This window comes from Callithrix jacchus, chromosome 15 (assembly GCF_049354715.1).
Source record: "Callithrix jacchus isolate 240 chromosome 15, calJac240_pri, whole genome shotgun sequence".
Lineage (NCBI taxonomy): Eukaryota > Metazoa > Chordata > Mammalia > Primates > Cebidae > Callithrix > Callithrix jacchus.
In genome coordinates, this window is record NC_133516.1 from 60941714 (window position 1) to 60953047 (window position 11334).

The following is an 11334-nucleotide window of genomic DNA, read 5'->3' on the forward strand; positions in this document are numbered from 1 at the left end:
ATGTCTTTGAGCTCCATCCATAAGAAAAATCTCAGTATTTTTCCATTGTTTAAAGAAAAAAAGTAACAATTATTGGCGTGTTGTTTTTTCAAGCGCTTTGAAGTTTATTCTCTTAAAATATTTACAATAAGCAGAGACTTTCAGATGGCCAGCGTGACCCCTCCCAGAACCACCATCCCATCTGGCCAAGCTTTTCTCCTCCAGGATTAACATTGCTAATTTCTTGAAGTTGCTCTCACATCATTTTAGGTCTCCCACATAGTTCTGGGAATCCTCCTTTAAACATGGTTCTTTTTCTCTATATTCTTTCTCTAGAATTGGGCACAATCTTCGATGAGTAATCAGCTGAATGCAGAGGAGAGGGTAACAGTGATCTTCACATGGAGTAAGTACACACATTTCCATGACTGCAGTCAGGGACTGCATGAGCTTTCCTGCCTTGCCACTGTGAGACCACACAAAACCTACAGTTCATTCAAACTCACTTCTTCCCCATCTGCTCTACTCTGCCCCACACTTCATCACATTTTGCCTCTTAAATTTCATCCTATTACATTTGGCCCATTGTATTAATCTGTCAAAGTAATTTTGGAGTCTGTATCTGTGATCTAAAATGCTAACTCCCTCACCCTGTTTTGCATTTATGGTTTTGATCAATTGTGTTTAATTCATTAATTAATTCATTCAACTAATATTTATTGTCAATTACAGTGTCATAATCTGGGCTAAGCTCTGTGGATAGTGGCCATAGGTTCCTATTCTTAGGAAATACGCAGTCTAGTGAAAATTACCAGGTTATAATCGATCAGAATAATGAATGCATAGCTACAAACTCACTGAAATTAAAAGTATAAATTTATTAGTGATTATAGCCAAGTATTCTAATGTAGATATAGGCAGAAGAGTGGCAAGGGAAGGCTTCCCTAGAGAAATGACAATTGAGCAGAAACCTAAAAGACAGAGAAGTTAATTAGCTAACAGGGCAGGTTGGAGAGTGGAAGGGAGCCACCTAGCCAGAGGAAGAGCCCTGGAGAAAGAGCCCTGGAGAAGGAGCATAGCAGAGTTCAGGGACCTGAAGCAAGCCCAGGGTGTCTAGAATGCAGTGGTCATGGAAGGAATCTCACAAGGCAATGCCATAGACACAGACAAGGACAGACCTTGTAAGGGCTTTGCAGGGAGAATTAATGGATTAATGATTTGGCTGTCCTCACCCCATGAACAGTTTCTCTGAAGCAGAATTCTCTTTATAAATTTTCTTCATTTTCCCAAATTTTCAGAGACTTCCCGCTTCATCAGTCAAGTCCAAATCCTCCAGCTTGCCATATAAGGCCCTCAAACTTTGATTTGCCTTTTCAACTATGTTTCAAGTATGATGTGAGCCCCTTGTTCCCACAGAAAGGACCAGTAAAGGGGGATATTTTCTCACTCCTCTGTGTTCACCTGGAATGTGCTACTGCTCTGCTCCAGCCTCAACTATGGTCCATAAAATGAATACATGGTCACATGCAAGACCACGTAGCATTTCCTCAGATTATGGCCCTGTTTTCTCAGAGTGAGACTGTGACTTCCCAGTGGGCCAGGCACATTTTGTTACTTCTTTTGGATGCTACATGGCTTCTATGTGACTTCTACACCCAATACATAGCTGATTCCTGTTTACAGATTGTATAAGTAGCCCCGCCCCCACAACAGCTCCCTACTGAATAAGATTACTGCTTTTGCCAAGCGCCTGTCGTATGTAGTAGGCACAGCAGTAAAGCCCGATGATTATGAGGTTCAGTTTCCTAGAATAGATGCTGTTGGGCCTTCTGCATTATGAGTCTTTGCATAACAGAGCAGGCAAATTAGGGTATGGATACTTCCTCTTCCCTAATATTCAAGGTAGCATTTTTCAAAATGTGCTCCTCACTAGTTCGGAGTGATAACAACAGAAGTTACTTGAAAAGGAGTGCCTACATATGTTTGGGAATATCCAGTTATATATGAATTCAATCTACAGAACTCAGAGCCTTAACCTATTGGTGAGTATTCTGATTGCCCATGAGAGAAACATGACGTTGTTTGTTCATTCTTTCAACAAACATTAAGAATCTACCATATGCCAGGTAATATATGGGATATTAACAAAGGTATATTGGTAAATGTTAAAAAAAAAATAGCTGTCTTAAAAAAACTAACTAAAAACACTAATTTGTAGTGTTTGCCAATTTCTGTGGTATAAATATTCCCCCATGGCTGATTAAAAGCTATCAACATGATGTCACTGAACTTAGAGTAGGGAAGAAACGCACGCACACAGCACCCACCAGCCATTGGAAGCTGGTTCCAGCACAACATAGGTGATAACCACTAATGAATGAACAATAATGAGCAAAACGACCATGCTCTCTGGCCTTGTAAACATCTAGACTTGTGCAGGGACAAAAAAATAGATGAGTGAATAAACCTCATGAATGAATAAACAATGAGGCTGAATTTTGCAACGAATGGCCAAGGGAAAAATACTGAGCCCCGTGAGACGGCCAACCACTGGAAATTAGGGAGATGGTCACGTAGGTCCTCCCCAGAAAGCTGAGAACTAAATTATCAGAAGGAACCTGTCCGGGGAGCAAGGAAGGGAAAAGCATTTTAAGTGAGAAGAACAGCACAGGCAAAACCTTGAGTCTAAAAAGGATGTGGTCATTTAAAGGACTAAGAATTCCATTTTGCCTGGCCAGGAGTAGGTAGCAGGAAAAAAGAAGAGATGAATTTGGAAAGGCAGGCATGAGCTACATGTACTATCTCAGAGCTCCTAGGAGGGAGTTTGGATTTTAAAATGCAAAAGCAAGCACTTGAAGGTCATTTTGATTTAGTTTTAGAAGGAAGTGAACTCTCCTTAGCAGTTTTACCAGGTCAGGCTGACTGGGTGTGGAGGATGGCCTGGGGCAGTTTCCACTGTGATCTGACTGTGGATCCCTGCTTTCTCCAAGCGTCTTTCTCCAGAGTGTCCCTCACAGTGCATTTTGGAAAATGTTAAATTAGGAGTTATAAAGAGGCTTGTAACTAGTTAAGGTATAGACTGGCACAAAAGTAAATGAGGTTTTTGCCATTAAAAGTAATGACAAAAGCCACAATTACCTTTGCACCAACTTAATATTATTTCTCAACCTCTCATGTAGTAAGAAACAAACACTTAAGTGTGATTCATACAGGATTTTTTTCTTTGCTTCTTCCTACCAAACCTAGGCTTTCCTAACAGGCTTAGTAAAATCACTGCCATTCATACAAATGAAACAAGTGAAATTGCTTTCATTAAAAATTCTGGAGACAACAGATGCTGGAGAGGATATGGAGAAGTAGGAATACTTTTACACTGTTGGAGGGAGTGTAAATTAGTTCAATCCTTGCGGAAGACAGTGTGGCAATTCCTCAAGGATCTTGAACTAGAAATAACATTTGACCCAGCAATCCCATTACTGGATATATACCCAAAGGATTATAAATCATTCTTTTATAAAGACACATGCACACGTATATTCATTGCAGCATTATTTACAATAGCAAAGACTTGGAACCAACCCAAATGCCCATCAAAGAGAGACTGGATAAAGAAAATGTGGCACATATACACCATGGAATACTATGCAGTCATAAAAAAGGATGAGTTCGTGTCCTTTCCAGGGACCTGGATGAATCTGGAAACCATCATTTTCAGCAAACTGACACAAGAACAGAAAAACAAACACCATATGTTCTCACTCAGAAGTGGGTGTTGAACAATGAGAACACATGGACACAGGGAGGGAAACATCACACACTGGGGTCTGTTGTGAGGTGAGAGGCCAGGGGAGGGATAGCAAGGGGTGCGGAGATTGGGCAGGGATAACATTAGGAGAAATACCTAACATAGGTGATGGGTGGGATGGAAGCAGCAAACCACCATGTCATATGTATACCTATGTAACAATCCTGCAAGATCTGCACATGTACCCCAGAACTTAAAGTAAAAATTAAAAAAAAAATGTTTTAGGGAAAAAGAGAGAGAGAGAGAGGGAGGGAGGGAGGGAGGGAGGGAGGGAGGGAGGGAGGGAAAAAAATCCAAAGTGAAAGACCTAAAGACACTGTGAAATCCAAGTCAGGTGACACTGGCTATTGATAATTAGGCCCCAAACCTGGCTGGTTTCAAGAACAGCACTGCACAACAGAACTCTCCATCATCATAGAGTTTTCTAGTTTCTGTATCTGCCTACCCACTAGGGTTGTCATTAGCCACATGTGACAACTGACCACTTGAAATGTGGTAATGTGACTGAGGCATTGAATTTACATTTCATGTAACTTGAATTCATTTAAATTTCATTTAAAGAGTCACATATGGCTTGGCCTGCCATGGTGGGTGTCAGTTCTAGAGGATATTAGCGGCAAAACAAAAAGCGGTAACTTCCCTCTTTTTGTAGCTAAAGGAAACCCCTGCTCTCAAATAAACTTAGTCCCATAAGAGAGCGGTAATACATTGAAAGCATTTTAAAGGCCACTCTGCAATGTAGTCTTCTGAGGCTATTTTCTGCTCATTCCCAGCCACCCTTTCACCCCCCCATTCAAAGCCATATATACATAGGAAATGCTTCCTCTTTGATGGAAGAAAAAAGTTAGAAGGCCACAGAAAACAAAAGAGTCTTGTGACTTTGTACACAAGTTTGCTTTGTCAATATGTAGCTGCAATCAACTAACACAACAACTATTACCCAACCCTCCTATTTTTATGTCACCACTCAGAGTTCCTTTAAATCTGCTTTGAGCTCCCCAAGCCCTTTTAAATTACATCATACCAGTGGAAGAATAGGAAAAATGGTCAGGAATATATGGTCCATTAGAAATTCCCTACTGACCTTCTATTATGAGTTGTTTCTCAAACTATTCTGCAATTTTGCAAGATAAATCTTTCTTACTGATTTCCATCTTTAACACTTTGATCATGAAGAAGTGAGCTTGTAAATGGTCCAAAACATGGGGTTGCAACTTGCTGTGTTCAAATCACGTAACCCCATCCTTTTCCATGTAGGCTTGTATTCCTTTCTTCAGTCCTTTATTTCTAATCTTTCCTCCTTCCTTCCTTCCCTCACCTGTCCAGCAAATTTTTTCTGAATGCTTACTACGTGTCTGGTACTATGGCAGATGGGTCGTAACACTCATAGAGCAATGGAATGCTACCAGACACATGACAGCCTGCTACACAGCCCGAGAAGGTCTATAAACAGAAATGTTTGGGAAACAGATCAAAATATTTGTCTACAAGAAGAAAGAAAAAATGAAGAGATAGGCTTAGAGAACCAATACACTGGGCTTGAATTTCATCCAGAAGTTTTCCTTTGTAAAGGAAAAGGAAAATGTTTCCCAGAATCATCTTGAAGAACCACTGAAAATATTTGAAAATTATTGAAAATCAAAGCAAATCTCAGTCCATCACTGAATAAAGAAGTTGTCTTTCTGTGAATAGAAGAATAAATAAAAATCTCTGTGTTTCAGGAAGCTGATTGTTTAAAATTGATTTGTGGGCCATTAAAGTTTCCCCATATTGCCGACCGGATAGCCTGATATCATTAGCCAGGCATTCAAAGCCCTCCAACATCGATCTATCTCCAACTTACTCATTCAATTTTACATCTTTCTGCCCTTCTCAGGAACTTTCTGTTACAATCAGGTGGATCTATTGACTATGTCCTAAACGTTAGGGCATTCTTTGCCTCTGTTTTTATTTTCTTTTCAAATTCTTAGCAATTGCTCAAAGGCTAAATTAAATCTGATCTCCAATATATAGCTTGGCCTAAACTCCCTAACTTGTAGGACATGCTCCTTTTCTCCTCTGAATTTGTAAGGCACCTCATTTTTTGGGGGGGGCAGTGACAATTTATCATTTTGCGGTTAGCAAACAAACAATAGGTATGTCTGTCTAAGTCATAAGAGCAATGTAGCCTACACTTTTTACTAGTAAAACATTTGTATATACATATACAATATATAAAGTGTTTTGACAAACCCTATCTCATTAAATTTAATCCCTATTACTTAAGGTATTTTCTTTACCTGTGGACAGAGGAACAAATTAACTTGGGGTTACACAGCTAATCATACAGAGCTGAGTTTAAAATGAGGATTTTGACTCCAAAACTACTGCTCTTTCACTCTAACAGTAAAGAATCTTCAAATACAGGACCCTTGATACAATGCCTCAACCTGCCCAAGATAGCTTCAACCATACCATAGGTTTTAATGGGTAGTATTCAAAGACTATTACTGCTGGTTAATGATTAAAATGAGGCCTCCTTTAAAATCAGCTTTATCAGTAATGCAAAAGCAGTGAGGATGAGGATTCATCTTTTATAGTGCCGAGCATGGTAATTTTTGGATTTAAAAGACAGCTACAAAAAAACAATTGTGATTGTGGCCAAGGCTGCTCCAGAGTCAACTAACCTGTGGGTCTGCTTTTTTCCTACTGGTTTCAAGCCACACAATCAAACCCTTAATGGCATAACAGCTCCTCCATAAATGGAGACAGATCAGAATAGACTATTAATAGCCAAGCAGATGCAGAAACCACTCAGATGGATAATTTCAATGTTAATACAAAAATATTTAAAAGAGTTACAGAATGTCACATAGAGGCTTAGCAATACAAAAAAGATACAAGGCATTTATTTTTGGAAAAGTAATTTTTTTTCTGTGTATCACTTGTACATTTTAAATAGAGCTTCTACTACAGCTTACACATAAATTCTACTTTCTGAGCAAGAGGTATTTTCCCTGGTAGGTAAGTGTGCTGCTGGGTTATATATACTTAATCAGGTTAGCTTCCACATGCCAAATGTGTCCTCTACTATGCATTGTGAGAGTTCTTTTGTGCTCCTCATCGACAACCCTGCAAGCTGCATGTTATTAGAGTCATTCTACCCAGGAGGAAGAAACCCCCAAACTGACTACAGATTGGTGGAATATGAGACTATGTAAGAACTGTAACAGAGATTATATGATTACAGCTTGGTTGAAGGATAACTTTTTTTAGTATGGAGAAAATTAATTAGAAAATCACATTTTCTAATGGATTAAAGTTGGAGAATTGAGTAATACAATTGTTAAGTTGGAAAAATAAAAATGAACTCAATTTACCTAAAAAGAAGTTTTTTTTATTCAGTTTATTTTTTCTCTAAAATTGACCCAACAGTGTCAGCAGCACTTTTTTTTTTTTTTTTTTTTTCTTTTTTGAGAAGGAGTTTCGCCCTTGTTACCCAGGCTGGAATGCAATGGCGCGATCTTGGCTCACCGCAACCTCCGCCTCCTGGGTTCAGGCAATTCTCCTGCCTCAGCCTCCTGAGTAGCTGGGATTACAGGCACACGCCACCATGCCCAGCTAATTTTTTGTATTTTTTAGTAGAGACGGGGTTTCACCATGTTGACCAGGATGGTCTCGATTTCTTGACCTCGTGATCCACCCGCCTCGGCCTCCCAAAGTGCTGGGATTACAGGCGTGAGCCACCGCGCCTGGCCAGCAGCACTTTTACTTCATCAACTCTTTATGTGGATCTCTAGAGTTCAGATATCAGTTTCCAATAAGTTTCTCCTGAAAAGAAACCTAGGATTCTTAGAGGGTGACTGATTCCCTGCCTTGAAACCGAGTAATATCAGGAGATCCTGGAACAACCGCAGTTGCTTTAAAGAAAATGGTGCTCGTGAGAACACTGAGATAAATAGTCAACTTAAATAAACTTGTACTGACCAACTTAAGGTAATTTGAGGATCAAAAAGATAAAAATAATTATGCCTACATGAAACCAATTTGAGTCTGTGAAAGACCATGATTCTATTCTAGAAATAAATGGAGAAAGTTAACACAAAGTGAACTAAGCAGTCATTCTATTGCAAAAATTAAAAAAATTAAAAAAAGAGAGAGAGACTATAAATATATATGTATTCTTTTAAATTGGTTATAATAATTAGAAAAGAGATTACATGTAAGTATATTGTTTCTTCTATTTATTCTCATGTACATCTGTTCGTAAGTTGTAGATATATACCTTCTGTCTAAGTAGAGAAGGGTAAATAAAGGAATTATGAGTCGGGCAAGTAGTTCCAAGGACCTTTGGAACTAAACTCCAAGTTAGGAAGGATTCATTACCAGTAATAATCAGGTAGCATGAAGATGCAGTGTGTGGTGACACTCAATGACCAAATAGAAAGAGGGTTCAACAGTAAATTTTGAGATGATTGATAACCAGAGAGCCAGATGCCCTACTGAGTATAATAAAATACTAAAAAGTAGTATTTATTAGTATCATAGATACAAAATTAACACCATAAATACAATATTAGTATCCTAGATACTAATAAATAGATACATTTTAAATAATGTATATAGGACAGGGCAATTAATAGTCATTGACAATAGAGTGAAGATACAGTTCTGGCCTTGCAAAAGTTTTTAAGAGTGCTACATTCTGGAGATAAAAGAAACACAAGTTGCGAATATATATAAACCTGTGGGAACACATAAGATTAAAACTATTTCAAATAGAGTTTTATAAGAAACTTATTCAAACAATCAGTGGCTCAGGTTTGAGTCAATTTGGGATGAGCAATCCTACATAGATCAGAAATCAGCTGGCTGTTAATTCAGATCTTATGTAGGTTAACATGAGAACGTAGTGAGTGGGTGTTTGTTTTTTGAATTAGTGAACACCTTTATAATCCTAGAAAACCATCAACATAATTTCTAGTATAATTTTCAAGTTAAATTAAAACAAATATTTTATACTCCTATAAAGGTATTTTAAAACATATAGAAATAATAAAGAATAGTGTAATTATAATTTTGAATAGTGTAATTACAGGAATACATTCAGTAAACATGATGATTACAGTTATTTTGTCTAAGGTATTTATAGTGTTCAAAATTTCAGTCACATTAAAATTCTAATTTTAATTTGCATATTCTAGGAGAATTTAATGAATTACATTTGTAGTAAGTTTTAAATGTTCTATTTGATATTTCAAGTTTATTAGATCTGTACATTTTCATGTAATAAACTGAGCGTTTTATGAAGTATACACATACATTTTTAGTCCTATTAAGTAAACCCCCATGAAATCAAGGCATCTTAGCAGAAGCAGTCCCAGAGGGGGTAAATAATTTGCCCCAGGTCACACTGTTAATAAGTGACAGATCTAGGACTCAAGCCCAGATCTATGAACTTAAAACCTGTGTTTCTATCTTCTGCACCCCAGCTCTTTGCAGACATTTTTTGAAGTAGCTTTTTCACATTCCTAGGACACTGTTTTCTTTTTCACTTAGCAGTATGTGATTTAGGATCAGACAGACATAGCTGTCAGTACAGGTTCCCATAGGCTGCATTCAGCCGTTAGAACTGTTGGTTTGGACCACCACATAATTTTTTATTAAAAAATGAATTAACTAGTTGATAACATTTTTAAATTGGAGGATTGCCCATAGGAAACTAGTTGTCTAGCTTCTCTTGAAAAACTGGAAGATTGGTAATATTGGGCCCTCATTGGCAAAAATCAACAGAACTGAGTGGTGGCGGCCACTGGAATAGGGCACTTGTCTCCAGTTAGCCGCTGACCCCATCCAGCCAGGTTCCCTAATTTACGTCTGGCACCTGTGTGCATGAAACATGCTGTTTCTACTGCAAACCAATGTACTGAAACCAACTGCTCAAAGATCCTCAAGTTACTGCATGCTTGTGGAAACCATTGTCAAAGGGGAATTTAAATAGTACAAGACACAATGAAGAGAAAGAACCTATTTCGAGTCCTCAAGAACGATGTTTCCTCAGTTCTAAGCTGTTGTTAAAAGAAAAACTTCAGGCAAATTAAATCTAAAGGAGTTCAGTTGAGCAAAGAATGATTTATCAATAGGGCAGCCTCTCGAGCCAGGGTAGACTCAGACTCCAGTGCATCCAAGTGGTGGAAGAAGATTTAAGGACAGAAAGTGAAAGTGATGTATAGTAAGTGGAAGTGAGGCACAGAAATAGCCATATTGGTTACAGCTCAGCGTTTTCCTTATTTAAACACACCTTGAACGGTTGGCCATCTTTGATTGGCCAAAATATGGTGATTGGCACAAGAGTAGACTACAGTTTGTTTACAATTCCATTTAGGTTATAGTTCATGACGTACAGAGAAACATTTAGGCTGAAGTTAAACTATGTAAGGAGCCAGCTTTAGGGTAAATTTGATTTAACATGTGCAAACTCCAGAATAGTCATATAACCAATAAGATCGTTCTCCACACCTAGAATTGCATGTGTGAGTAATCTGCCATTCCTAGTCCTAACTTTAACATCTAAAATATTCTAAATACAATTAGACATCAAGCAAAGGAGAAAGAGCCAGCATAGGGCACAGAAAAAAAGCGGCCAGAGAAGTCAGAAAAGTTCATCATCCATTCCTTCATCTATGAAAGTCCTGGTATATAGGGGGCTCCTCGTACCTCTTCATCAAATACATCCATCCACTCACCAAGTGGGTTTGAGGACCCACTTTGTTTTAGGCACTATGGAATACACACTGGATACACAGCAATGCACCAAATGGATAGGGTGACCTTCATCCCCTATCAGCACTTCAGTGGATAATCATACCAATAATGTCTTAACACTGTGATAAATGTGATAAAGAAAAAAGCACAAGATGCCATGAAAGTGTATACCAGAGGCTGCTTATCTTTTTATTTTAATTGCATTTAGGTTTTGGGGTACATGTGAAGAACATGTAAGATTGTTGCTTAGGTACACACATGGCAGTGTGATTTACTGCCTTCCTCCCCATCACCTACATCTGGCATTTCTCCCCATGCTATCTATCCCCAACTCCCCATGCCCTGCTGTCCCTCCCTATCCCCCCTACCCGCTGACCCCTGACAGACCCAGGCTGCTTATATTAACTTACGGATTCAAAGCAGTTTTTTTCTGGGGATGTGACATTAAGTAATTAGGTCCCACAGGGCACTGATCATCCCTTTCCAAACCCTGGTCTGCATCCTCATCTGTTCACTTGCCAACTGGACTAATAACAACAGTTAACATAAACTAAGGACTTAGTATTTGCTCAGCTTTGTGGTAAGTGCTTTACACAAAATAACTATTTAAACTTTATACCAAATCTATTTTAAGGCTAGTGTTATTATTTTCTTAATTTTGTAGATGAGAAAGCAAGTGGAGGCATAGTGGGATTAGGTACTTGCCCAGAGCTGGAAAACTAAAGTCAAGAACCAAATCCAGATCTGCCCTCCTTGACATGTCATGCCCTTAACACTTGATTTTCTTGTAAAATAGCCATTCCTTT